This window comes from Neofelis nebulosa, chromosome 5 (assembly GCF_028018385.1).
Source record: "Neofelis nebulosa isolate mNeoNeb1 chromosome 5, mNeoNeb1.pri, whole genome shotgun sequence".
NCBI classification, from domain to species: Eukaryota; Metazoa; Chordata; class Mammalia; order Carnivora; family Felidae; genus Neofelis; species Neofelis nebulosa.
Window position 1 is genome coordinate 86,389,694 of NC_080786.1, and position 26,582 is coordinate 86,416,275.

At 45.4% G+C, this 26,582-nt stretch overlaps 2 long non-coding RNA genes across 3 annotated transcripts in view; one reads left to right on the forward strand and one right to left on the reverse strand.

Moving 5' to 3' along the window:
* The window catches only part of LOC131512372 (uncharacterized), a 124,630-nt gene that overhangs the window by 44,644 nt on the left and 53,404 nt on the right, over positions 1-26,582 (forward strand). The gene's annotated exons all lie outside the window — the stretch shown is intronic.
* LOC131512371 (uncharacterized) lies at positions 23,872-25,153 on the reverse strand. Its single transcript, XR_009262112.1, has 2 exons — positions 25,003-25,153; positions 23,872-24,299 (listed from the first exon to the last, which is right to left on the reverse strand). It is a non-coding gene; the product is annotated as an uncharacterized LOC131512371 (long non-coding RNA).

Sequence of the window (26,582 nt, forward strand, 5' to 3'; positions counted from 1 at the left end):
AATGTTAAAAATAAATAAACAAATATCCCTTCAGACCCTGAAGTTCTCCAACTTATTCTGCCATGAGAGGTGCTTCAGTTAAGAGTTCATGCAGGAGGACTACTTGGATGACATTGTGTGTGTGTGTGTGGGAGGGGGGGGGTTGTTTTGTTTTGTTTTGTTTTGTTTTTTGTTTTAATCTCTTCTCTTGGCCTCAGATGGAATTTCACACAAGGACATGTCTGGTGCAAAGCATTTCCCTAATCTGTCTTCACTGGTTACTTCTGAAGCCATGTTACACACTGGGAAACCCTCCTGATTTTCTCCCCTCTGCTCCACCTCCCACCCCTGTCTACTACTTGCCATTCTTGTTGGTTTTGCCGAAGGAACTCTGTGATCATCCCATCTGCCCTTGTCTGCCCCTGAGAAATACCTTTCTCCGGTGCCCTTGACAACCCAGGTTAGAAGCAACCAGAGTATGAATTTGTTTCACATGTAACTTTGGTAACATGCCTATTTGTGTGTGTGTGTGTGTGTGTGTGTGTATGTTGCACAAAGACTTACGCTGAAGGCACTGTAACATGGAGGTTAAGATCTCAGGTTTTGGCATCACGCACACCTAGATTCAAATCCTGCCTCTGCTACTTATTAGCTGTGTGATCTTGGGCAAATTGCCTAACCTTTCTTAGGCTCAGATTACTCTTCTGCAAATTGACAATTATATTTACCCTAAGAATTTGCTGGGGACGACTTCCTTCTCAGAGCACAACACTTGTTTCAGAGATAATCAGAACATTCCATCAGTGTCTTGGGCATGTCTCCTTTCTTGTGGATAGTAGTACTTCTTTCTACTGCTGCTCTCTCATTGTGGGTCACCCTCCTGTACACCCAGACTCCCGGAATTCTTAGCCAAAGTTCCCTAGGTAGGACATGGAAACCAAGTAGAAGAGACCCCTCTTCCTGACCCATTGGCCCATCAGCCTTCGTTAAGACCACATGCCAGGCACATGCAGATTTCTTTCCTGAAGGTTTAGGGTGATTTCAGAGAGTTGGAACAGAACCTAGAGCACTAGTGTTTTTGAACTTTTTCTTGAATCCACAAGGGAAGACTTGGATCTTCCTATGGAGGGCCCACTTGGATGCCATCCCACTCCTATGACTTTATAGTTGTGTTTGTTTAAGTTTATTTATTTATTTCGAGAGAGAGAGAGAGAAAGAACACAAGCGGTGGAGGGGCAGAGAGAGAGGGAGAGAGAGAATCCCAAACAGGCTCCATGCAGTTAGTGTAGAGCCCAATGAGGGGCTCGAACCCATGAACCGTGAAATCATGACCTGAGCTTAAGCCGAGAGTCGGGCATTTAACCAACTGAGCCACCCAGGTGCCCCACCCATTCCTATGACTTTGGACCTCATGTGCAGAAGCACACTGTCCTCTTTGGTCTGTGCAAGGCCCTGCTCTTGTGTTAGCTATTCATTCCCTTACCCACTCCCCCCAGCCCCCTGCCATTCTCCTTTCCCTATAGGCAATCATGGATTTACGCTGCATCTTTTATGTTAATTTCCTGTGATGTGTGTTTATGTAAATGGTTTTATGTCATATAGTGCATTCTTTTTCTCCCTTCTTCCCCTTGGCCCTAAGCCTGTAAGGTCCATCTGTGTTGCTATGCACGCTTCTAGCTGGGTTTCTTCCTCTGCTTTCCCCACAGTGGTCTTTGGGTGACCTTCAACTTCCCTCCCACAGATAGCAATGCCACAATGAGCCTCCTCTGTCTCCTAACCTGACTCACCTGCTTTCAGACTGGTCAGCACAATCTCTAATCTTAGAGTCCAACAACTCACAGAGAGTGCTGTCTCCCCACATCCTTCTTGAATCGTGAAGACTCTGGGCAGAGAATTGAGCACTGATGTTTGTGCACCTTGTCTCATAAGGGAGGGTGGGGGCTCTAGACCTGTGGTCCTTGACAACAGAAGCTCTTCTGTAGGTTCATAGCAGACCTTGTGCTTCCTTCTGTTGGTTGACCATTTCAAGGAAGCCCATCTCCCAAAGGTAACCAGTTTTTCCCACTCAGAAACATAATAGATGTATCCTTTACTAGCAACACATTTACTGTGCCTTTGGGGTCATCTTCAGGAGATTTTGGTTTCTTCTGGGGGGAGGGGAGGTTTGAGTAAGCACAGGTAGTGTTGCTGGCATTGCAGAAGAGCTATATTTGATTTTCATGGCTGCTCTGGGCTCTTATGGGGAAGGGCATTGGCCTCAATTAAATTCTTCATCAGTAATTCCCTTCTAATAAGAAGGGCTCAGTGGTATGCCAGTTCCTCCCAAAGCTTTATCAGGATTAAATACTGTTCACTGAATGGTATCTATTCTTATTCAGCAAATTTTCATGGATTTCCTGACTTTTTTTTATCCTTCTTGTCCTTCTTTACTCTGGCTACTTCCTCCCTCAAACTGTCTCTTCTCAGGGGTCCAGAGGTGCTGCCTAGGACTCAAGAAGTGCCACACAGGAAACCTTGACCCAGGCCATGCCTCTATATCCCTGGGTTATTGGCTTGTGTGGCCCTGATCCACTGGCTTGACCTTTCAAGGGCTTAGTTTTCTTGTTAAAATAAAGGGGAGTGTTGGAGAGTTGAGGCCTTCTGGCTCTTGATGTCTAGGATTTTGCAAAGTTCAATATTCCTTGGCTTTCCAAAATGTAGCACTTTTTCTTTCCTTACATCAGCTGTAATTCCCAGCCTAAAATGACTATGACCATAACCCTGTGATCCCAACTGTCCATCATGTCCTCCTGCCTCTCTAGCCCCCAGCCCTTTCTGAGTGCTTTCCATTTCTCACCTCTTTCTCCTCATTTTCACATACCTTTCCTCAAGGAATTCCCATCCCTTTCTAGTCTCCCTCATTGAAATGACTGTCCAGGCATGTGGGGTCTGTCCCTCCTTTCTCAACCCTCCCTGAAGCCCCACATTCCCCCCAGAGGTTCTTGTCAGGTAAGTGGAAGCTGAGTGTGCTTTGAAGGCACTTACCTTGCCCTAGAATTACCCCAGATTCTTTTTTTTTTTAATGTTTATTTTTGAGACACACACACACACACACACACACACACACAGAGTGAGCAGGGAAGGGGCAGAGAGAGAGGGAGACACAGAATCCGAAGCAGACTCCAGGCTCTGAGCTGTCAGTACAGAACCTGATGCAGGGCTCGAACCCATGAACCATGAGAGCATGACCTGAGCCAAAGCCAGATGCTCAACTGACTGAGCCACCCAGGTGCCCCTAGAACTACTCCAGATTCATGATGCTCCTCTTCATCAGGAGCAATCTGGGCTATGCAGGAGCCCTCACTGACATGCCAGAGTCTCAGGCTACCCCAGATCCTCTGTAGCTTCCCCAAATCTGTTTCTCAGGCCAACAAATCTCCTCTATGGCAGACTGACAGGCCTCTTGACATTTCCTCAGTCAAAGCAAGCCCACAAGGATTCCCACCCTCCTGGATTTCAAACTTGGGTGTGAGATCAACTCTAAACTTCCAACCTGATTCTTTCCTTCCTCAACTTTAATCTCTTTTTCTTCTCCCAGTGCCCACTGGAGTGGGAAGGAAAGGATCTCCACCCCTTTTTCTTGTATTATAGCCTCCATCTTCTACAGGGCGGTGGCCCTCACAGCCAGACCGGCATGCACAAAATTGGGCTGTGCTCTACATTATGGAAGGAATCATGAGCTAAGGCCCCCAGGCTTGACTTTTGATGTGGGAGCTGCCAGACAACCAGGAACTAAAGACAAAAACGCAGTGCTTTACCATCCCCAAAATATTTCTGTTCCATTTTGTGTATATGTGTGATCTCTGGTCCTTCTCTAGATTAGCATTATTGCTTAGGCAGATAATATATATATGTTTAATTTCTACTGCATGAAAGTCACTGTGCTGAGGGAGGAGGAGACAAATAACCAGACATGGTCTCTGGCCACGTGGAACTCATGTTCTGTGAATGGTGATTAAGGTAAATAAGCAACTAACCTGCAACAGGAAGTTCTAAGTGCATGAGAGACACGGTGCAATGGCTAAAGCAAGGGGGTTTTGCAGAGGACTTGGTGTGTTTTAAAGTTTTTTTTTTTTAATGTTTATTTATTTTTGATAGCGAGAGAGAGAGAGAGTGTGTGAGTGGGGAAAGGGCAGCGAGAGAGGGAGACACAGAATGTGAAGCAGGCTCCAGGCTCTGAGCTGTTCAGCACAGAGCCCGACGCGGGGCTCGAACTCATGAACTGTGAGATCATGACCTGAGCTGAAGTCTGACGCTCAAGTGACTGACCCACCCAGGCGCCCCTGACTCGTTGTGTTTTAGATGAGATGCTGGTGGAAAGAGTGTTGAAACCACATGTGACTAGGATTTCAAGACTGGCTTCAGGAAATACAGAGGTTTTTGAGGAGGATCTGGTTCCCTCCGGTACCCTCTGCCGCTGGAATTGCCGTTCTGATTGCTCACCACACACTGGGCCTGGTTCCGGGTAGTTCCTGGACTTCGTCACACCTCACGGGAGCTGCGCTGATTCACACCGTATGTGCCTGACTGGTTCCTAATGAGCTAAGGAAAGTCCAGAGCAAAATTCGACTCTTTCAGAGTTCCCCCAGAAGGGAAAAAAAGGCTTTTAAAGGTGGAGGTAGCCAATGGAATCACTCCTTGCCCCCAGCAAACCTGTCACCTGGCCACCCTCATCTCTGCGAGCAGCAGCAAGAGCTACCTCTACAAGCACAGCTATAGCACCCAAGGCGTGGATGATGAAGAGCCAGCAGGGTTCCCCGCCAAAGAGGATCTAGGGAGGTGGCTGCAACACTCTTTGGGTGCCGGTGGTGAGGCTGGGAGGCCCCTGCAGGTGGGGGTGCATTAATCCAACAGATACTTGCTGATAATATCAGAGAGTGGTAAGTGCTACACAAAAAAATAGAGTGATGGGCTAAAGCTGGTCAGGGAAGTTTAGCAAAAAATACAATACTTCTCGTGGACTTCTGAATTGGGCATAAATGACCCTATAATTATTATTGGAGTAAATTATGTATTCGTCTCCACATGCCCCAGAGCAGTTATATGTATTATTCTTGACATCTACAGTTTATTAACTATTTAGCACTAATTTAATAACAGGCCAAACTTACCTTGTTTTCTTCTGAGCTTCTGTTAGATTGAATTAAGATAGTTCTGTCTACTTGTTGAAGCACATGGAGTTAAAGAGGTTGCTTCTTTGGCTCAAACTGCAATTAAGTCTGATAACCTCGCACAGAGAGCAGCTGCCATGAAGAAAAAAAAATGGGGGAAGCAATCAATTCATTGAAGAATGATCAGAGGAGAGGAAATGGAGGTGTTGGATATAGGGAATATGGACCATAAGTTGTGAGCAATCTTCTCATTTATAGTTGATGGGAACATTACACCTCCTTTCAAAGTGGTCATTTAACGGAGCTAATAGTCAGCCATGGGTCATTTCCACCTAAAATCACCTCTTGTTTTCTCTGAAAGGATCCTCTTAAGAAAGCACAAAGCTCAGACACCAAGAAAGTCTAACGGTAACACCCCCGAAAACAACATCAGCTGTTGCAACCTAAGGTTTCTAAGATTTACAGAAAGAGAACAAGCGAGTGCAGGGAAAAGGTCAGCTCGTGTCAGTTTGGAGTCTGGCCTGGCACTGGTTGGGTAGACTCGGCCATCTCCTCTCCCAGGGAGGGCGGCTAATTCGCTTTGCTCCATGATTTAAAGTGCTATCGATTTGTCTGTGACATTCAAGTATTTTTGAAGATTGGGCTTTCAAATGTTCAGAGCATTTTACCCCAAATGACCAAATCTAATGGAGATTAGAATGATATATAGAAATGAGAAGAGACTTGAGCAGTATTCCTTAAATCTCATTATCCTTTTGATAAACCACTTAGCTTTCTGTTCAACATTCTGTTTAATTTTCTTTTCCTCTATAGTGAGATCGATAATTTTAAGTATTATTTCTCAAAGTTTCCATTACCAGTGGGAGCCTCAATAAGCAAATAGCCACCACATGCTTAATAGCTTAAACTCACAATACCAGATGGAAGGGATCTGACTCTTCCTTTTTGTTCTGTGAGAAGGAAAATTTGCTATGATTTCAGAGTGGGAAATCTAGGTCAGGATTTATAAAATCCATCTTCCAGTATGAAGAGACATTCGTATTTTGGTTTCTCAGAGGACTGGAGCCCTCAATGCCAAGCAGAAGGAGGAGAGCTAGTTATGGGGGAAAGAGAGGAGTGCCATGTTGGATGAAGGAAGCTACCTTCTTCATGCCATTCGGGTCAGTCACTAATAGAAACCACCCCTGCTGAGCAGGGAGCTAGAGCTGAGGCTCAAAGTGCCGGAGCTGACATATTGGAAATGGTGGTGGTTACACACAGGCATACCTTGGAGATATGGCAGGTTCCATTCCAGACCACAGCAATGAAGCAAATATCATAATAAAGCGAGTCAAATGGATTTTTTTGGTTTCCTAGTGCGTGTAAAAGTTATGTCTATTAAGTGTGCAATAACATTATGTCTAAAAAGCCAAAGTAAGTACCTTAATTAAAAATACTTTATTGCTACAAATAAAGAAACTGATCCCATTCACAATTGCACCAAGAAGCATAAAATACCTAGGGATAAATCTAACCAAAGATGTAAAAGATCTGTATGCTGAAAACTATAGAAAGCTTATGAAGGAAATTGAAGAAGATATAAAGAAATGGAAAAACATTCCATGCTCATGGATTGGAAGAATAAATATTGTCAAAATGTCAATACTACCCAAAGCTATCTACACATTCAATTCAATCCCAATCAAAATTGCACCAGCATTCTTCTCAAAACTAGAATAAGCAATCCTAAAATTCATATGGAACCACAAAAGGCCCCAAATAGCCAAAGTAATTTTGGAGAAGAAGACCAAAGCAGGAGGCATCACAATCCCAGACTTTAGCCTCTACTACAAAGCTGTAATCAGCAAGACAGCATGGTATTGGCGCAAAAACAGACACATAGACCAATGGAATAGAATAGAAACCCCAGAACTAGACCCACAAATGTATGGCCAACTAATCTTTGACAAAGCAGGAAAGAACATCCAATGGAAAAGAGACAGTCCCTTTAACAAATGGTGCTGGGAGAACTGGACAGCAACATGCAGAAGGTTGAAACTAGACCACTTTCTCACACCATTCACAAAAACAAACTCAAAATGGATAAAGGACCTGAATGTGAGACAGGAAACCATCAAAACCCTAGAGGAGAAAGCAGGAAAAGACCTCTCTGACCTCAGCCGTAGCAGTTTCTTACTTGACACATCCCCAAAGGCAAGGGAATTAAAAGCAAAAATGAACTACTGGGACCTTATGAAGATAAAAAGCTTCTGCACAGCAAAGGAAACAACCAACAAAACTAAAAGGCAACCAACGGAACGGGAAAAGATATTTGCAAATGACATATCGGACAAAGGGCTAATATCCAAAATCTATAAAGAGCTCACCAAACTCCACACCCGAAAAACAAATAACCCAGTGAAGAAATGGGCAGAAAACATGAATAGACATTTCTCTAAAGAAGACATCCGGATGGCCAACAGGCACATGAAAAGATGCTCAACGTCACTCCTCATTAGGGAAATACAAATCAAAACCACTCTCAGATATCACCTCGCGCCAGTCAGAGTGGCCAAAATGAACAAATCAGGAGACTATAGATGCTGGAGAGGATGTGGAGAAATGGGAACCTTCTTGCACTGTTGGTGGGAATGCAAATTGGTGTAGCCATTCTGGAAAACAGTGTGGAGGTTCCTCAAAACATTCAAAATAGACCTACCCTATGACCCAGCAATAGCACTGCTAGGAATTTACCCAAGGGATACAGGAGTACTGATGCATAGGGGCACTTGTACCCCAATGTTTATAGCAGCACTCTCAACAATAGCCAAATTATGGAAAGAGCCTAAATGTCCATCAACTGATGCATGGATAAAGAAATTGTGGTTTATATACACAATGGAGTACTACGTGGCAATGAGAAAGAATGAAATATGGCCCTTTGTAGCAACGTAGATGGAACTGGAGAGTGTGATGCTAAGTGAAATAAGCCATACAGAGAAAGACAGATACCATATGTTTTCACTCTTATGTGGATCCTGAGAAACTTAACAGAAACCCATGGTGGAGGGGAAGGAAAAAAAAAAAAAGAGAGAGAGGTTAGAGTGGGAGAGAGCCAAAGCATAAGAGACTGTTAAAAACTGAGAACAAACTGAGGGTTGATGGGGGGTGGGAGGGAGGGGAGAGTGGGTGATGGGTATTGAGGAGGGCACCTTTTGGGATGAGCACTGGGTGTTGTATGGAAACCAATTTGACAATAAATTTCATATATTGAAAAAAATACTTTATTGCTAAAAAATGCTAGCCGTCATCTGAGCTTTTAGCGAGTCACAGTCACTGATCACAGATCACCATAATAAAAATAATAATAATGAAAAAGTTTGAAATACTGCAAGAATTACCAAAATGTGACATAGAGACACAAAGTGGGCAAATGCTGCTGGAAAAATGGTGCCAACAGGTTTGTCCCATGCAAGGTTGTCACAAACCTCCAATTTGTAAAAAAACAAAAAACAAATAAACAAAAATCCCTGCAGTAGCTGTGAAGTGCAGTAAAGCTAAGTGCAATAAAACAAGGTATGCCTGTATATGGGGGTACTGGCATGCCAGCCCTCTCCTGAGAACCAACCCATATCCGCTTCTCGGAGACTCTACTCCCTGCTAAGACTTCTCATCACCCACTCCCGTACCTTCTGCCACAGCTAATTTGACCATGAATGGATATGTGACTCCAGCAGGACCAATCAGATGCTCTCTCCTGGGAATGTGGAAATGGGGCTCAGGAACTTTGTAGGCTTTTTTTCTGCCTGGCACTTGAACTGCCTAGGATATGAAGCTGGGATTAGGGCACCCATGTTTGGATGTGGTTCAGTGAGCAGAGAAAGATAATTACAAAAGCAAACACTTGCAAAGTGCCAGACACTGTTCAAAGAACTTTACATTCATTCATTTAATCTCACCACAGTCCTATGAGGTAAGTGCTGTAATTACCTTCAACCACACTTTATAAGTGAGGAAACTGAAGAAGCTTAAGGAACTTGCCCAAGGTTATGAGCAACTAAATGGTGGAGTTAATTTTCATAATCTAGGCATTTTGACTCCAGAGATTGTCCTTAACCATATGCTGAAATGCTGTCTGGAGGAATGGAGGGAATAGGAGAGAAGGAGAGAGAGAGGAATGAGTCAGATATAAGAGACAATATAGCTCTAGAGAGAGAGATTTGGAGAGACAAGCCAGCCTAACTCTCATCAGTTTGGCAGTTTCTGTCATCAGTCCTTATGAGGCCTGGCCACACTTCCTGTCTCTGGTTCCACCAGATCCCTCTATTTCTAGTCAATTTTCTTTTTTGCTTAAACCAGCTTGAATGGGTTCTGTTCATTGCAAACAAATGATCTCTGACTCAATAAAATGGAATAGGAGGGAACATTTTCCAGCAGGGGGTCTGAGATTAGATAAAACTGTGTTATGTTAATCAGCTAGACAAGCATGTGAGAGATGTTTTAATTTTGCTCTTTCTTAAATTCACGCAGTATACTAAGCATGGATGATATAATTGCTTTAATATCCAAGATTAAATATCATACAAAGGTGTAGTTTAGAAAAAGGAATGTAATCTCTGCCCAATGACTAGGGCTTAATACAATCATAACCTCACTTCCACCTGGTGGAATTGGATGTAAATTATAGGGGTAGCTTTTTAGAATGACAATAAACCAAGGACTGATAAGTATAGGATGTAAATGAAGGGTATAGATAATGCATTCTTAATTAGTCTTAATTTTTGTCTCTTAGTTAATATGTTTTTAATTATTGCATGAGTTCTCCATTGCTGCATTACAGATCATCCCCCAAGACTCAGTGGCTTAAAAAAAACATCATTTTATTCTCTTTCATGGTTTCTGTGGGTCAGGAATTCAGACAGGACAAAGCAGAGATGGCTTATCTTGGCTCTGCAAGTCTAGGACATTAGTTGGGAAGACATGAAATTTGGGTGTGACTGAGGGCTCTAATCATCTGATTTGTGAGGTGTGTCTGCTTTTGTTGCTGGTTATTGGCTGAGACCTCACCCAGGCTGTCATCCAAAGCACCTGCATGTGACTTTTCCAAGTGATTTTTCCATATGACCTAGTTGGTTTTCTCACAGTGCAGCTGCTGGGTACCAAGAATGAACATCCTCAGAGAGAACCAGGTAGAAGCTGTATCACATCTTATGATCTGTTCTTAGGAGTCATACAGCATCCTTGCTTTTATAGAACAAGTCTGCCTGGTTCAAGAGGTGGGAACACAGGTCCCACTCTTGAGGGGAGAAATGTCAAAAGTCACACAATAAGAATAAATTTGGGCGGGAGATATTGTTGCAGACATTTTTGGAAAGCTAGCACAGAAACAAAATACAATGACAAATGTTGATTTTTAAAAAAGAAAATCTGTGGAAGCCTGTAAGTCTCATACTTTTTCTTTCTTTTTTTTTTTTAAAGCAGAGCATTGGGACATCTGGTTGGCTCAGTTGGTTAAGTGTCCAACTCTTGGTTTTGGCTCAGGTCATGATCTCACAGTTCGTGAGTTTGAGCCCTGAATTGGGCTCCACACTGACAATGCAGAGCCTGCTTAGGATTCTCTCTCTCTCTCTCTGTCTCTCTCTCTCTCTCCTGCTTGTGCTCTCTCTTTCAAAATAAATACACTTTAAAAATAAATAAATAAATAAGCAGAGCATTTAGTAAATTCTTCTGTGGCCTGATTGAAACAGTCATCAATTGAATGGAACAGTTTACAGCAAGGGGAACTGATACTCCAGACTTGATTCTGCCAGCACAGGACTACTATTGATGAGACACTCATGAGAGTTTGGGAGACAGTGTCCATTCCACTAAAGCACGACAAGTCCAATGTGTATCTTCAGACTTTCAACAGAGATGATCTCATGGTGAGAACCTTGGAAAGGGAGTAAAGGTAAAAAAGGATGGCTCTAAAAATAAAATTCAGAACCCAAAATTGTGAATGATCCTAATGAGGAAGAAAAAGAAAAGATATGTAAAGAAAACAGCGTTTCTACTGATGAGCTCCGATTTGAAGAGGACACACAGAGAGAGGGGAAGGAGGGGCAGAAAATTAAGGATGTGTATTGAAGAATGTCACAAATTTTTCGGATTGTCAGAGGAAAGCAAAAACACAGGGGAGGTCGAGGTTTTGAGGATTGGGAGAAACTAAAGATCAACAGCCAGGGAGATTCTTCTGACCATGTGTGGGAGAGAACAACCCGTTTCCAAACTCATCAGGTAGTCTGTTAAACAACTAGAGTTAAGAAGGAAAACCTTCACAAAAAAATTTCCTACAATTGACAGAAAGGAAACACAATGTCTTCACTTATTTTTTCTTCTTGACTACCAGGGACTTGCAAATTTAGGAAGACTGTATGTCTAGGCTGCTTAGGTTAAACCCAATTTATACCTGTGGCCCAGGTGTAATTGTTAATAGGGTTCCATGTCATTTTCAGGAGTCCCATTAGGAACTCTGGACAAGATAGGATAGAGACAGCTACATAATTTGCTGGACCCAGTGAAAAGTTAAAATGCGGAGACCTTTGTTCAAAAAGTAGGGGGAAAAATGCTGTCAAAGGTACTAAAACATAAAGCTTTTTCCTTTCTTCTGCAGTCTTTCTTGACTTGTCATGGTGTTTTTTATTTTATGTTCTTTTTTGTAGAGAGAGAGAAAGAGTGCAAGCAAGGGAGAGGGGTAGAAGGAGAAAGAGAGAGAGACTCTTAAGCAGGCTCCACACCCATTGTGGAGAGGAGAGAGAGAGAGAGAGAGAGAGAGAGAAAGAGAGAGAGCCTGCCTCTTAAGCAGGCTCCACACCCATTGTGGAGCCCAAAATAGGGATCCCATGACCCTAGGCTCATGACCTGAGCTGAAATCAAGAGTCAGATGCTCAACTGACTGAGCCACCCAGGTGCTCCTTATTTTATGTTGTTCTAAGTAGAGAAGAAATAAAATTTTAACTGAACTATTTTTATTTAACCTTTTGACATGTGCTTTTGATACTCTACCTTTGGCTTATTGAGGAGAAAGAAAGGACCACAAAGAAAAGGATTTATGAGCCGGCCTGTTTTTCCCTTTCCTTCTGTGTCATAATTTGCAGTGTAATTGGCTAATATGGAGACGTAACATGTGTAAGAAAGGATACGATAGAGTTCCTTGGTCATTCGTGTTTTTCAAAATACCATTGCCTTCTTCTGTGCCTAGAGTAAGTCTGGTTCAAAGATCAGAATGTAGCTTCTTAGATCTGTCATCACCCCCACACTCAGTCTTGGGTGTAACCCACGTTGTACTCACTTAAGGCTGGCTGAACTCCATGCTGCTGTACTCCATGATGGTGATGCTTTGAGGCCCGGGACCGTACTTTGAGCACCACGAGTGAAGAGCAGTGTGACTCACACTTGCTTGTACATACACGTCACCAGGGTATTTGTTAAAATGGAGACTCCGATGAAGCAGCTCTGGGGTGGGGCTGGCATTGCTGTCTGCCACCACACTTTGAGTAGCAAGGGTCTAGAGTAGATAATGAGCACCATAGGAGGAAGAGAGAGTGGGACTTGAAATGGGCTTTAAATCAGGGGTAGGAATGACGAAAAGGACAGAATGCATCCCAGGCTGGGCAAAGGGGGAATGTGTAAAGACAAGAAGCAGCAGAACAGGGGGTAGATGGATTTGGCTGATGCCAAGGCTCTTACTGGGGGGGTAGGAAACAGAGTGGAGAGACTGGCAGGGCCAGAATGCAGAGGGTCCTCAGGCAGGTGCAAGGTCTCCCTAGAAGTGGCAATTTTGGGGAATATGCCTGGGACACAGATCTCCTAAAACAATTCTCCATACCTATTGTCATTAAATCCTGATCTGATAAGGAGTAAAACTAGCAGTCCCTGAGGGACCAAATGCTCCAGGAGTTTAATTTCATCTGCTGGACATGCCATGTTGAGCTCTAAGGCAGCATGGCGGGGTAGCAGAGGCCTGAGTCAGGAGACATGGCTTCAGGATCTGGCTTGGGTAAGTGACTCTAGGTGTGGCCTGCTTCTCAGTGGATTTCTCTATACCGCTGGGGGTCTTAGATGACCTTTCAAGTGTCTTTCAACAATCCATGACATTGCGAGCCTGTTTGATCCACCCCTGTCAATACCCTTGTCACGGAGGGTCTCCCTCCCCAACCCTGGTGTGCCGGGTCAGGGCTGAATAGGAGTGTGGGAAGTGGGTTCAGTAGTTCCCAGAACAAGAGGAGCTTCATGGTGCTCCTGCTCCCCACTCCTTGGTGTCTCTACAGGATTAGATGTTGAGTCCCCAGGGACTGAGGCTGTTCCAGCTCTCAAAGCAACATTCCCAGGAAATTTACCTTGACTGCTAAGACCTAAAGCAGATCCAGGTGTGCCCAGGAAAGGGTAGAGGGTGGCATTGAGAACACATTACCAAATGGATGAGGCAGTGGCCTAAACTGGTGGAACACATCCTACAGTGTCTCCCCAAATCCCTCTCTGCTCCCTGATGTCCCAGACTCAGAGGTGAGGGGGAGCTTCCAGTGCCCTTGGTGGGGACTGTTGCTTGGGTTTATCATGGGTGGGAGTGAAGTGAAGGTCATTGACCAATAAATAAACATGACTCCAGCAACTTGTAGCTATTAACTTAAACGGCACAAAAGATCAGAAAATTTCTCTTTGAAGGCTGGAAGGCAGAGAAAGTTTATCTCCTCTGCTGCAAGAACAGAGAGAGAGCACCTTAAATTATCCTGGCTCCTGTTTGGCTCTGCTCTTGTCATCCAGAAAAGGCTCCAAGCCTCGCCCTCACCCCCCAGGGAGGTGGGTAAACCCACTTCCCTGAGGTTTTTAATTCCTGGGGTAATCCCTTCCTTCTGAGCCAGGTGGGGGGTAGGGAGACCCCTTGCATCCAAATGTTTGATCTGGGTGGAAGCAAAAGAGAAAGACTTCTATAAAACTGTCAGGGAGATGGGAAGGGACCTTGAAAAAGGGCTTGTAAATGGGCAGTTCACCTTTGATCAGTCGCCTTAGACCCTTTTTACAGCCTAGGATTATGGCTTTAAGTGCCCTTCCCGTGTCCCCACGGGAATCATGTGACTTAAGAACAATTAGATTATTCTAAAAGTTTAGAGAGATTGTTCACAAAAGACTTTCATTTTCATTAGAGGAGAAAGAAAAAAAATAAAAGGAAAAGAAAACATCAATCCAAACCATGAAGTTGATTCCTGAGTTAGTAATAAACTGGAAACCCAGTCTGTTACTTTCCATGTAACAGGATACTCTCTGGCCTGGCAATTCCACTAAAATCTATTAATGACAGGGATATGAGATATAATTTTATTCCCCACTCCCTCCACCCCCCCCCAGACAAAAGAAACAAAGCAGTTGCTATCTCTCATTGTTGGAGTTTTACTTCATGTTATTAAAAATGTCAGGAAAACAGAAACTTAACAGTCTGACTTTCTCCACTTGGATATAAACAGATAATAGGGCTGACTGCTGACTTCCAGTTAATGTAATGTGTGTGGTCAAATACCTCATAAAAGACTAATTCATCATGGCTGCATCTGTCTGTGTATGTTTCTATGAATTGCCTCCCACCCCAATACCACATGAAGAGGAAGAAGGTTTATAATCTGATGTTCATCTCGAAATCTGGCCAGCAAAAGATGAGATATAAACAGCTTCTTGTCAGTGTTTAGGGAAAGTCTGTGATTTGGAAGAAGGAAGAGACTTTTCTTTTCTTTTTTAATATGAAATTTATTGTCAAATTGGTTTCCATACAACACCCGGTGCTCATCCCAACAGGTTCCTCCTCAATATCACCCACCCACCCTTCCCTCCCACCCTCCATAAACCCTCAATTTATTCTCAGTTTTTAAGAGTCTCTTATGGTTTGGCTCCCTCCCTCTCTAACTTTTTTTTTTTTCTCCTTCCCCTCCCCCATGGTCTTCTGTTAAGTTTCTCAGGATCCACATAAGAGTGAAAACATATGGTAGCCAAACTATGGAAAGAGCCTAAATGTCCATCAACTGACGAATGGATAAAGAAATTGTGGTTTATACACACAATGGAATACTATGTGGCAATGAGAAAGAATGAAATATGGCCTTTTGTAGCAACGTGGGTGGAACTGGAGACTGTTTGCTAAGTGAAATAAGTCATACAGAGGAAGAGACTTTTCAAATGTGGCTGGTTCTAAGCCCATCAGTCACGGCCTTCTGGCTTGCTCACTGAGCCCTCCTGTCACAGGCTGCATGACTACCAGCCCCTCACCCCCACCAGCCATACTGGTAGCTGCAATCCCAATGGGACTGGAGAGTCCCATTTTCTTGTGGCAGCCCTGGCTTCCTCTGCCTGGGCATCAGCTGGGAGGCAAAAGTCCCATCTCTGTGAAGCTGGCTGATTTGCCTGGCATCCACCCCACCTAAGTTGCTATGCAGACCCATTTGGAGCCCACCAGAGTCACATGGAACAGTCTCTTCCCCTTCTAAATAGGCACCTTTGTTATTTGGCTCTGGGTGCCTACCTCCTTCTCCAGCACTACTCCATTGGCCAATGCTGAGCCATGGGGCTCGGATGGGGGTTCCACCTTTTCTGCAGTGGGTATAGCCCTCATTACAGAATTGCCTGACATGTCATCATCCCTGAAATGGGACAGCAAGCATCTGGGGGACAGTTAGGACACTCTTCCTTGTGGTGTGAGAGCCAGGGAATTAAGCACTCTCATCATTCCTGCACAAGGCCCTGACATCTGTATGGGAGGGCCAGAGCTGGGCAAGTAGACACCAAGCTCTCGAGAACAGGTGTATCCCTGCAAACTCAGAGCAGACCCTAAAGAGGATTGATGGGTGATGTGAACCACAAGGGAAGGGATGGGGTTCTCTTTAAGGGACCCAATTAGGGGAGTCCTCATAAAGAAGAACAGTTAAAACTTGAGATTTTCCATTTTTAAAATAGTTTTGTTTTCGGGGCGCCTGGGTGGCTCAGTCGGTTAAGCGGCCGACTTCGGCTCAGGTCATGATCTCGCGGTCCGTGAGTTCGAGCCCCACATCGGGCTCTGTGCTGACAGCTCAGAGCCTGGAGCCTGTTTCGGATTCTGTGTCTCCCTCTCTCTGACCCTCCCCCGTTCATGCTCTGTCTCTCTCTCTCTCTCTCTCAAAAATGAATAAACGTTAAAAAAAAATTTTTTTTTTAATTTTGTTTTCTTCCCTGTCTTTAGCTATACACCTCCCTTCCCCACATATTCACTTTATGATTATCAGCAAGCACCAGAGACGTTTTTCTTGCCTCTGACCAGTAGAGCATAGTTTCCTATAGGGAAAGTGACAAGGAAATTTGTGATTGCTAGATACTTACATACGTATTTATATATTCAATGCCTGGGTCTTTATGATCTCAAAATATCTAGTCAAGTAGTCAAAAACCTCAGGCAGTTGGAGACCAATGAGTCTAAGTATTCACATATTTATATGTTCATCCAGCAAATAAATGCTGAGGTCTTACACGTGCCAAGGGGATCCCATCCTTATTCATGGAGAATCAACCATGCCAATCCCACCTTTCTAGGTAAATGCAAGAGTAAAACTCAATCTGTGACAGGATTCACAACACAGATTAGTACATCTTTATGATTTATGCCTTCCATTTTGGTTGCAATAGGGTAAAAAATAAAATACTTGCTGAGCACCTGCCTAATAAACTCTTCCTCATTCTCCCCCTCCTTCTCCCAGTCCCTGATCCTTGTCCTGAGCCATCCGCTTCCAAGTGAAGACTTCCTCAACTCCCCTCATATCCTTATACCATCAGAACTTGCTCTTTTCTCTCATGGCCCCCTGTGGCACCAGGGGACTTGGAAATGTGCTCATTGGCTTGTCCTCCATCACGTTTTTTGGTCCCTGGTGGTGAAAACCCTGACTTGTTTCTCTTTCATCTCTCTCAGTACCTAGCACTACACGCAGCACAGAGTGAGGGGCTCCGTTAAGCATTTGCTGGACGAGTGAATGATGTGCTGCTCTGGATGTCACGTGACCGTGGCAGACACCAACAGCCAGTTTGGTGTAAGTGGGCCCAGTGCCCACTTCCTGCCAGGCATGGTGCTAAAAGGACATCGCTGCAGCTGGATCACTTTGCTCCCAGCCAGAAAAGCTTCCTTGCCTCTGGGGCTTGCCCCTGCTGGGGTACGGGTCCCCTGCATCCCCAGGGCCTTGATGAACATGGAATGAATGCTCCTTCAGATGGCATACTCATCAGTTTCCGTTCAAATTGTCCTCTCCTGCAAATTAAATTGTCTTTTCCTCCCCTGGGGGTATAATAATCCCTGCAACAGATTGTTTCCTGTTCTAAAAAACGACTCGCTTCTGCTTGCCACCTCCCTGCTGTGGTATTACCTTCTCGCAGTGTCTTTTGCAGTTCTTTCTTGGGCTCCTCCTTCCTCCTCAAATAAGCCTCCTTGTCCCTGAGCCTGAGCACGGCTCCCCCAGCTGACCCTAGAACTCCTTGCCAGGCTCAGGTCAGCCCCCTTCTCTGTGTACAGATGATAAAAGAGGATGGTCGCCTCTGTCTCCTTGCATGCAGTCCTCTCCCTGCCACATTCCCAAGCCCTCAGCTCCAGGATCCTTTAGCCTGGGCAGTTTCTTCATCTAACGTCCCAGCAAACTTAGACTAGACAATTGAAGATTGGATCAAAGAGTGGGGAGCTCCACATGCTGTACCGGGGGGGGTCACTTAGGTCTGAACATCTCAGCCTAGGAAGAGCCCCCTGCCCTGCCAAGAACCCCCTCTCAGCATTCTGCTGGTAGCTAAAAGGGCACCAGGCACTAGAAGTTGGCCAGCAAAGAAACAGTACTGGAGTGGGGTGGGGTGGGCGGGAGGTATGGAACGAGGTAAAGAAAGAAGAGGCTAGGGCAGGTGGGAACCAGGACAGGATTCAAAGGAACCAGGCCACCAGCTGCACCGTGGGTCACCTCTGCAAGGCTAGAGGCATGAGGTGCAGGGAGCTCCTATCCAGGGCTAATACTGAAGGAAGCGTGTTCTGGGAGGGACTGAGAGTGTAACACATGCACGTTTGTGCACACGCACTCGTACAAACACATAGCAACAAACCCTCTGAATTTACCCCAGGCTAGAAACCCAAATGGGATTGAGGTATTGGTGTTGGGTGCCCTGTAATTATTGTACCCCACTCAGTCACTCTAGGGGGCCAGTACTGGACACTAGTTACATTAGGAATAAGGTTGCCAGGCTGACTTAGGATGAAGTTACGTGAGAAAAGTACACGATAGCTATTTGCCGCTCTGGATTCACTCTCCCCCTTCACTCTACTATCTGCACTGAGAGACACTCAGTCAGAGGGGTCTGCCCTCCTCTGGCTTCCAATCGGTTTCAGCCAATGAGAAGCCTCAGCCTTTGGAGGGAGGGAGGAGGGAGATGTCGGGTATTTTTTCTCTCGGCTTCATCCCTGTGACATGGCCTCTGTCTGTCTGTTCCCTTCATTTCCATGCATCCCAGCTCTGCACGCTGTCTTTCCTGGTTCTGGGAACCTATCCCTCCCCTGTTCCCAGGGACAGTAACGGCCCGCTGCTGCTACCCCTGGGTTTGTGAATTTCCTTTGTCGTTCTCCCACACTCCAACCTTTCATTTGCTATTAGTTAGCCCCTTTATAAATAAAACCTCCTTGATTTTTCCTAAGTTGACAGTGCTGTTTGTCTCCTGTTGGGACCCCGACTGATACAGCTAGAAAATTGTAAGATCCCGATTTTGTTTTCAAAAATACTGTCAGGAGCTCAGCTGAGCTGAGAGAGAGAGGTGAGCTGTCAGGTTTGGGCATAGCTGGTTAAAGCAACAATGAGCCAAAATGAAAGTAACAGTGAAGTCTTTAGTCACTGTGATAGTAGAAGCAAGAGGCAAAAACCAGAGAAGACGCTGGCTCCCTCGTGTTCCCTTCTCCCTGTGGAGGAGCACACAGGTGGAGGGTTCAGGTGGATCAGCGCAGATGGGTGTCCTCTCATGGCTGAGGGAGCCCCAAATAAAAGGCTCGGTCAGTTTTATGGACCCTGGAGTGAAAGGAGGGCTAGGAGTGGAAAAGTGCTGAGTACTAAGTCACAGTGGGGGAAGTGTCCTCAAGGCTCTCCCTCCTCCCTCTGTAAGGAAGTCTCTGCAGAGGTCCATGAAAAAGTTCTTTGCTCAAGGCCTCAGACAAAGAGACCTAGGAATATAAATATGGGAAGGCCATGACTGGCCAGGGGGCCGGAGCCCTAGACCGCACCTCCCTCCAGAGACAGTGGTGCACGGGCAGCATGCCAAGGCTGGTGTGGGCAGGGCTGCCTTCCCAGTGAGGCCTGGGTGAGGCCTGCCTGCCGGGGAAAGCCTTCCTAACTGCCTAGGGTCAGGCTGGAAAAATCACACAGAGGTTTTTAACCAGGAGCCGGGCTCCTCAAAGACAGGAGCACACAAAATGGAAGAAATACAGCAAAATATTGAGAAACTGGTTTCTCTCTATCAGGGCTATCCAACAGAAACATAATGAGTCACATGTATGTTTTTAAGGTTTTTAGTAGCTATATGAACAGAGAAACAGGTGAAATTCATTTTAATAATAAATTTTATTTCATCCAAATAGATCCCAAATATAATTTCAGGCATATGAGTATTTTTAAAGTTATTAACGATCTGTTTTATATTGGTCCGCTTGGACCAGGCTTGGAACCTCATGGAGAGGAGGCATGGCTGCAGCAGACAGGCCTATGCCGGGGCAAACACCCGAGCTGGCTAATAGCCTTTTCTCTGCTTGACCATGGGCTGAGCACCACCCAGACCGAAGCCCCCCTGCCCCAAACTATGATCTGACCCACTCGAAAACGGGCAACTCTAACTCTAGATGCTTTTCAAGGAGTAAGTAGAGCACTAAGTTTCAGTTCCAGAGATAGATGGAAAACTCAAAAGATGCAGGCGAACTCTGCTCTGTGCCAAAAAGGTGTTTGCTGTTGTATGGGACGGTAAAAAACATAATAATTATTGTTTGCAGCAGAGTGCATTGTCCTAAGTTCATGGAAAGCACTTGCAGGTGGGTTAGCTGGTTGGAAGTCTGACTGGTTTGGAAACACCTGCCATGAGAAGGTAGCAGAGAATTGGCCCTGGGGCTAGAAGCACTGCAGAAATAGAACCCTAAAGTGGGCATCAGGACCCCTTTCCCCTGAACTCCCCATGTGACCTTCAGCAAGGCCTTTCTTCCTGGGGCATGTCTGTTTCTCCACAGATGGGGGATTCAGTTAGGATCACAAGATGATTTCTAAGACCCATTCTAATGAAAGCATTTTGTGATTTTGCCTCTGGAGGAAGCATTTAGACCTCAGACAGCCCAAAGATGAATTTGAAAATGACTTCCAAGTGTGAATCCTGGGGCCAGAAGAGGAGAGAGCCTGCAGTTGTCATTAGGACCAGCATCGGGTCGAAAAGCACTGCCCCAGAGCCGAGGACTTGAGTAGGCAGGGTTCAGTGAGAAGTGCCTGGGCAGACAGCCTTAGCAGACACAATACTCATGATTTTTTCTTTCCACTGGAAAAGTCCTTTCTGTCTGAGGCAATGTTTTCCACAGCTCCAGGGGGCTGTGGTCATTTCCTAACAAGATTTTTCCTATTTTGTGCAGCTGTGGTCTGGCATTTGCAACACTGTTTTTAAGCTGAATCTCACTTGGGTCCTCCAGGGCCGAGGGCTGGTGGGTAAATGCAGGCCTGGTGCATTCTGGGCCCTCCAGCTGCAGGTGGTTCCCTTTCTCCAGTACCTTGGTATTGTGGCAATAGATGTATAAAATTACAAGGTGACAGGGGTATAAGGACCTTGAAAGGTCATTTAGTGTAATCTTCTTTCATGGGAAGGGGAAACTGAGGCCCGGAAGAGGAGAGGGACTTGCCCCAGGCCACATGGTCGGTTAGACAGAAGACAGCTCTTGTGATTCTTGATCTCAGTCCCCTGGGCTCAGCCAAGGCTGCACTTCCTCCTTTGCGGATGTGGGGAGTGAGAGAATTTAACTTGCTGTGAATAGTTTAATACGTTTCAAGACTATGCTTTTACCCCACTTATCACCTAATACCTCTTTCTCTGTCTCTCGATTGCTCCATTCCTATCCTTTGGCTTTCAGTGTTTACTAGAGATGATAGATGGAATACACGGACACACAGGTTCATTTAATAGTTTGCCAAGAGCCTCGCGCTGCTGAGGATGAAGGGGAAGGGAGACACTGGTCTATTGTAGCCTGGGACGTTTGCTTTTCCTGCCAACCACAGTCCAAGGCAACAAGCTCACTGACATCCCGGGAAGGCCCTGCTTAGGGAGCACAGGGAAGAGGTGGTTTGCACTGTCTGGAGCAGGTCAGAGATTGCAGAAGGAGATCGACCTCAGATTGGCAGATAGGGATCTACTTGTATATAATAGCAACTGACATCTTGCTTCTTCGGTAAAGGAGTTGAGTTCAGCCTCCAGTGTGGGTAGGGATTTGTGTTTAATCCACGGCCGTCAGGCAAAGGCCATGTGAAACAGGACCTCCCCGGGCTTCAGTCTCATAAAGTTCTGCCTCAGTCTGCAATTACGCAGCCCCTTTCTCACCTTATCTTTCTGGTATTCAGTTTACACTGCTGATTAGATCCTCTTGGCTTATTCACAGTCTAAAAGCCTCAGCCAAAGCCTTTCTGAGAATCCCACCAAAGACACAGACCTTGGGGAGGAAGACCAGGCTAAGCCAAGGCCATGACTAAATATCATTCAGGAACCACAGTGGGTCTAGGGGATTCCCTTTCTACTGAGGCTGGGTCAGAGCTTGATGGGAGTGAAAGTTAATCTTCTGGATCTCTTTGAATAGAGTCAGTTTGAAAATGTCAGGCACCCAGCATAGTTAGTCCTTTCTCCAGGTTGTCATTTACTTGTAAAAGGAGCACTATTCAAGCCCTAAATGTCAGCTTCTAGCCTCTGCACAAGTGGAATCAGGTAGCCCCTGAGTACTTCAGCCTGTACTCTTAACACCTAGGCCCGGGCTCCGTGGGGGGCTGTCCTGGAATCAGCCCCAGAGAAATGACCCTAGGTACTGAAGGTTTCTGGATTTTGGTCCTTTGTGACTTGAATGCTTCTACTTCCTGAGAGCAGTTCCTAACACTTTATTTACCCTTATACATGCAAAAGATGACAACTCTTTAAACACACAATTAGACTGGGGCTTTGATTCCCAAGCTTGGGTCTCTACCTGGCAGCTGTTCCAGTATCTGGCTCACTGCTCTCAACTGCCTTTTATTCTATGAGCTAATCTCTCTCTTGGCTCTTTGTTAATGGCCTTCCCCATCCCCCCGCGAGGCACCATATGCTTAATGACATCCTATAAAGAGGACCGATCTCCCTTAGCTGTCCTCTATCTTTTGGAATGCACCGTCCCCTCCCTTGTGTTAGAAAAAACAAATTAAGCACCAAGAGGCAGCCAGAGAGCTAATGGACCTGACTCTGCCAGGGAAGGGAAAACAAAGTCTCCAACCCTTTGCAGCTCTCAAAGATCCTACGGAGAGGTGATCTGCCTCAGGTCCCTAACGAGCTTAAATCTGCCTACTCAGTCATTGTCCTTTGTTCACTTCTCCTCTGCTACCTGAATTGCCTTCCCCACTCCACCTCCAGACACACGGAACCAGAAGTTTATCTCAGGGGCAAGACCTGATGATTTGAGTCTCGAGTCATTGTAAATCACTAGAGTAATGTCTTGAAATTCAAGGCATAAATATAAATATAATATATAATAAATATAATATAATATAATATATATATATATATATATATATATACACATATATAATCTAAATCTGTGCCTTTCAGCTTATTATGAGGGGGTATTACCAGAAACATTTCCAGTGCAGATTGTTTTAAATGTGAGAATTCTTTTTTTTGTGTGTCCCATCCACTTAGATCATAGATGGATTATTATTGACTATTAATGGATGCTAACTATATTCACAAAACATGAGGTTCCCACTCGAATATTTCCAAACTACTGCTTTAGGTGAAATATACATACAGTAATGAGTCAGTTTTGGGAGAAATGGCTAACCCTCCAAACCTTACGTAACTGCACTATAATCTTGGCTTTGTTCCTATCCAGATACTAGGCTGAACACAGATAAAACAAGCCAGCCAAATTCAAACTAAGATCTCATTTGACTGTCTCCCCCCCACCCCCACCCTCCTCCCCCCCCCCCCCCCCACACTAAATTAGCACATTTCTCAGGCATCATTCAGAACAATGGTTCCCAATCCTGGCTGCAATTAGAATCATCTGGGGAGCTTTAAAAAAAAAAAATCAATACCCAGGCCCCACTCCAAATCAATTAAAATAGATTTTCTGGGGGTGGGCCTAAGGCATGGGAATTTTTATAAAGCTTCCCTGGTTATACCAACGTTGAGCCATGGATGTGAATCATTGGTTTAAACATGACCAAAATTAATGATTATAGGTTTTGTTTGCATAACAAACTGTTAGCTTAATATTTGTAATAAACCTAACATAGTTATGTTTTAAGTCAAATAAAGCCAACAGGAAGGCATATCCATGTAGTGAAAGGTCGAGCTGCTTTGTTCCAGTGCTACCTGGATTAGCCAGATCTTTGGAGGTCATAACACAATAACACAAACAAGTTTGGCCAAATAAGTTTTAGCAACCAGTTTCCTATTTGGCATGTTTCTAGTACAGCCAGGGCTGTATGAATGTGGGAGGTAGTCATGATTCACTCTTTATTCTCTCCATTGAGGGAGCCTGGACAAACGCCAGTGGTCTGTCTGCAGTACCGGGGGCTGAGGACTACTGAGATTAGGCTCAGGACACAACTTCCTCACGCTGATGCTGGGACCACAAGATGGCCATGGCGTCTTCTTGAGAATTGGATAACAATCTAAAGCACCCCTCTCAAGGACGTTTTCCTAACCACCGCGTCTTCCCACTAAACACACGTCCTGGGCCAATCCTGAAGGCGACTGTTTACCGGGCGCCACCATGCTTCCAGAAGAGACATCCTGGCTGCTGTAGGTCTGCTGCTTCCCTGCCGAGGCAGAGCCTGCCTTCCTGAGTTTCTTTGCCAAATCCACGTGTCCCCAAATGGTCCTTCTCACAGAGAAGTCCGATCCGCAAGCCTTACAACATCTTCATTGCTTTAAAAGAATGGAAGAAACGTGTGCTTCTAATTACCACATTTACAGCTCCTTTCTCTCTCTCTCTCTCTCTCTCTCTCTCTCTCTCTCTCTCTCAATCCTATAGAAAACAGACCCAGTTCCTTCTGAAAACTTGCAAATATTTCACATTTGTTTGGAGAGCAGATTTTTTTTTCCAGGTTTTTGGAAAGCTGCAGTCACCGACACATGGCTGCTGGGTGATATTGTTGCTGAGTGCAAACATCACTTGTTCCTAGCACAGCCAAACCTGCCTTTTCAGCCATGCCAGTGCCTGGGAGGTGTAAGCCTAATGTGGAACAGTCCCAGGGCCTGTGGGAGGGGTATTCTTCTGTCTGCAGTGACCTCAAAGAGAACTGAGCAAGGTATATAGTGCTTTGTCTTGAGTCTTGCCCCCACCCCAGTTTTGTCTCAGGCATCAGTTGATTCTAGTTCAGAGCTCTATGTAGCATGGGACTAAAAAAACACCTGTGACCCTTTGGGAATAAAAGTGGAATGGCATATATCCTGGGATATTAGGCCTCTGGTCTGATTCTGTGTCCATTCTGAGTCTGGTCCCAATTGCCATTTGGCTCCCATTCATTAGATTCTTTTCTATGGAGAGCACAGATAGAGCAAGATCTAGTCTGGGGTAACTGGCTACTGAGGACAGGTGCTTTGGTACCCTGTTCATTATTGTGATCACCTTGGTCCCCAGGTCCAGTCTTCATCTGTGCATGTTCATGATGATCAAGTGTCACAGGGATTGCATGACTAGTTAATGTGGACACTAGAATGTTAGCACTAGAAGGAACCTCTTACATCACAGAGGGGAGTGTAAGGCTCAGCCAAGAGAAGTGACTTTCTCAAGGTCACACACTAGTTAGTACCAAGAGATAGGATGAGAACCAGAAATCCTAACTCCCAAATCAGTGTTCTTTCTATCACCTTTTGCTGTCAAAACTCATCACATATGGGTTGATCAGCATATTTATTTCCCAGAAGAGAAGGCTACTTGGGGACTTAACATTATTAATAGAGTGTTATTTGGTATATATAGAAGACTAGTCCAGGGTTCGTGCTGGAAATAAATGGATGAAGCCAGGAGTCAGGGATACAAAAAGCCATGTGGAGAAAGCCACCCACGGAGATGCTTGTTCCCCATGTTGGGCCCAGGGAAGACCAAGGCAGCCAGGAAACTTTTTGGAACTGTAATGGATAGTCAAGGAAGAAGCAGGGCCCTGAGATGAACCTAAGTCCCTGAGTTAGAAGTGGAATTATTCTGAGAAAGAAGAGAGAAACCAACAGAGGGAAAAGTTAATCCCTTCTTAACTGCTCTTTGTTCCTGTACACACGCTGAAGCAAGTAGGAGGAATTTCCAGCCCAGCACCCCCAGTGAGAAAAGTCTGATCACTTGATTCATTTAACCTACAGCTAGTCCAAGAGGGGAGAGCTGCAGGGACTTAAAGGGACACAGCCATTTTATGGGGAGAAGCCTGCTGTGGAATGAAGTTTCAGTCGTGTTTGTTCCCAGGTCAGTCTGGTGGCCACAGCTGGGAGGGAAAAGATTTCCTTGATACCAGGCACGGCGGGAGGGGGGGGGGGGTTGGGGGGGGGAGCAGCGTTTGCAGGGGCTGCTGGCAGGATACGGCAGCTCCCTCCCTGACTCTCTGGAAAAATACAAGCAGGCAAATTTGAACTTGGCCCTTGAATAGGCTCATTTTGTAGATCCATGTAATTTGAGCACCCAGCAACCCCTGGGGCCTGGTCTCAGGTGACTTGCCCCTTCAGCAGCTCTGGAGACTGCCAGAAAGGACTGGCCTCTCAGAGCCCAAGCTTAGTGTCTTCTAGCTCCAATCCAAGGAAACTGTGGAGGGTGACTAGAATGTGTCTGATGGCCTGGTGGTCAATCCTAGGGCACAGCCCTCCACTCCACACAGGAACCAGAGTCATATTTGATGGGATTCCCTCAAGGCACCCTCGTAACAAAGAAAATTAGCTTGGCGGAAAATTTCTGAGAAAATGGTGAGGTGTGTGACAAAACCAGGGTAAGCTGGAGGTAGCTAAAGTGGAGCCCCACGCAGCTCCACAGGGACCAGACAGTGCGTTCATACAGGCCCACACTCACGGCAGACATTTGTCCCCACAGCAGGTGCAGGCCGACTGCCCAGGGACCCCCTCCACGGCAGTTCCTTCCCTCTTGCCCGCAGGCAGGATCAGGCTTGGCAGTTGCATTCCAGAGGCTGAGAGTAGAAAACCCAGTCTCTCCTTCTGTCGTCAGTTCTG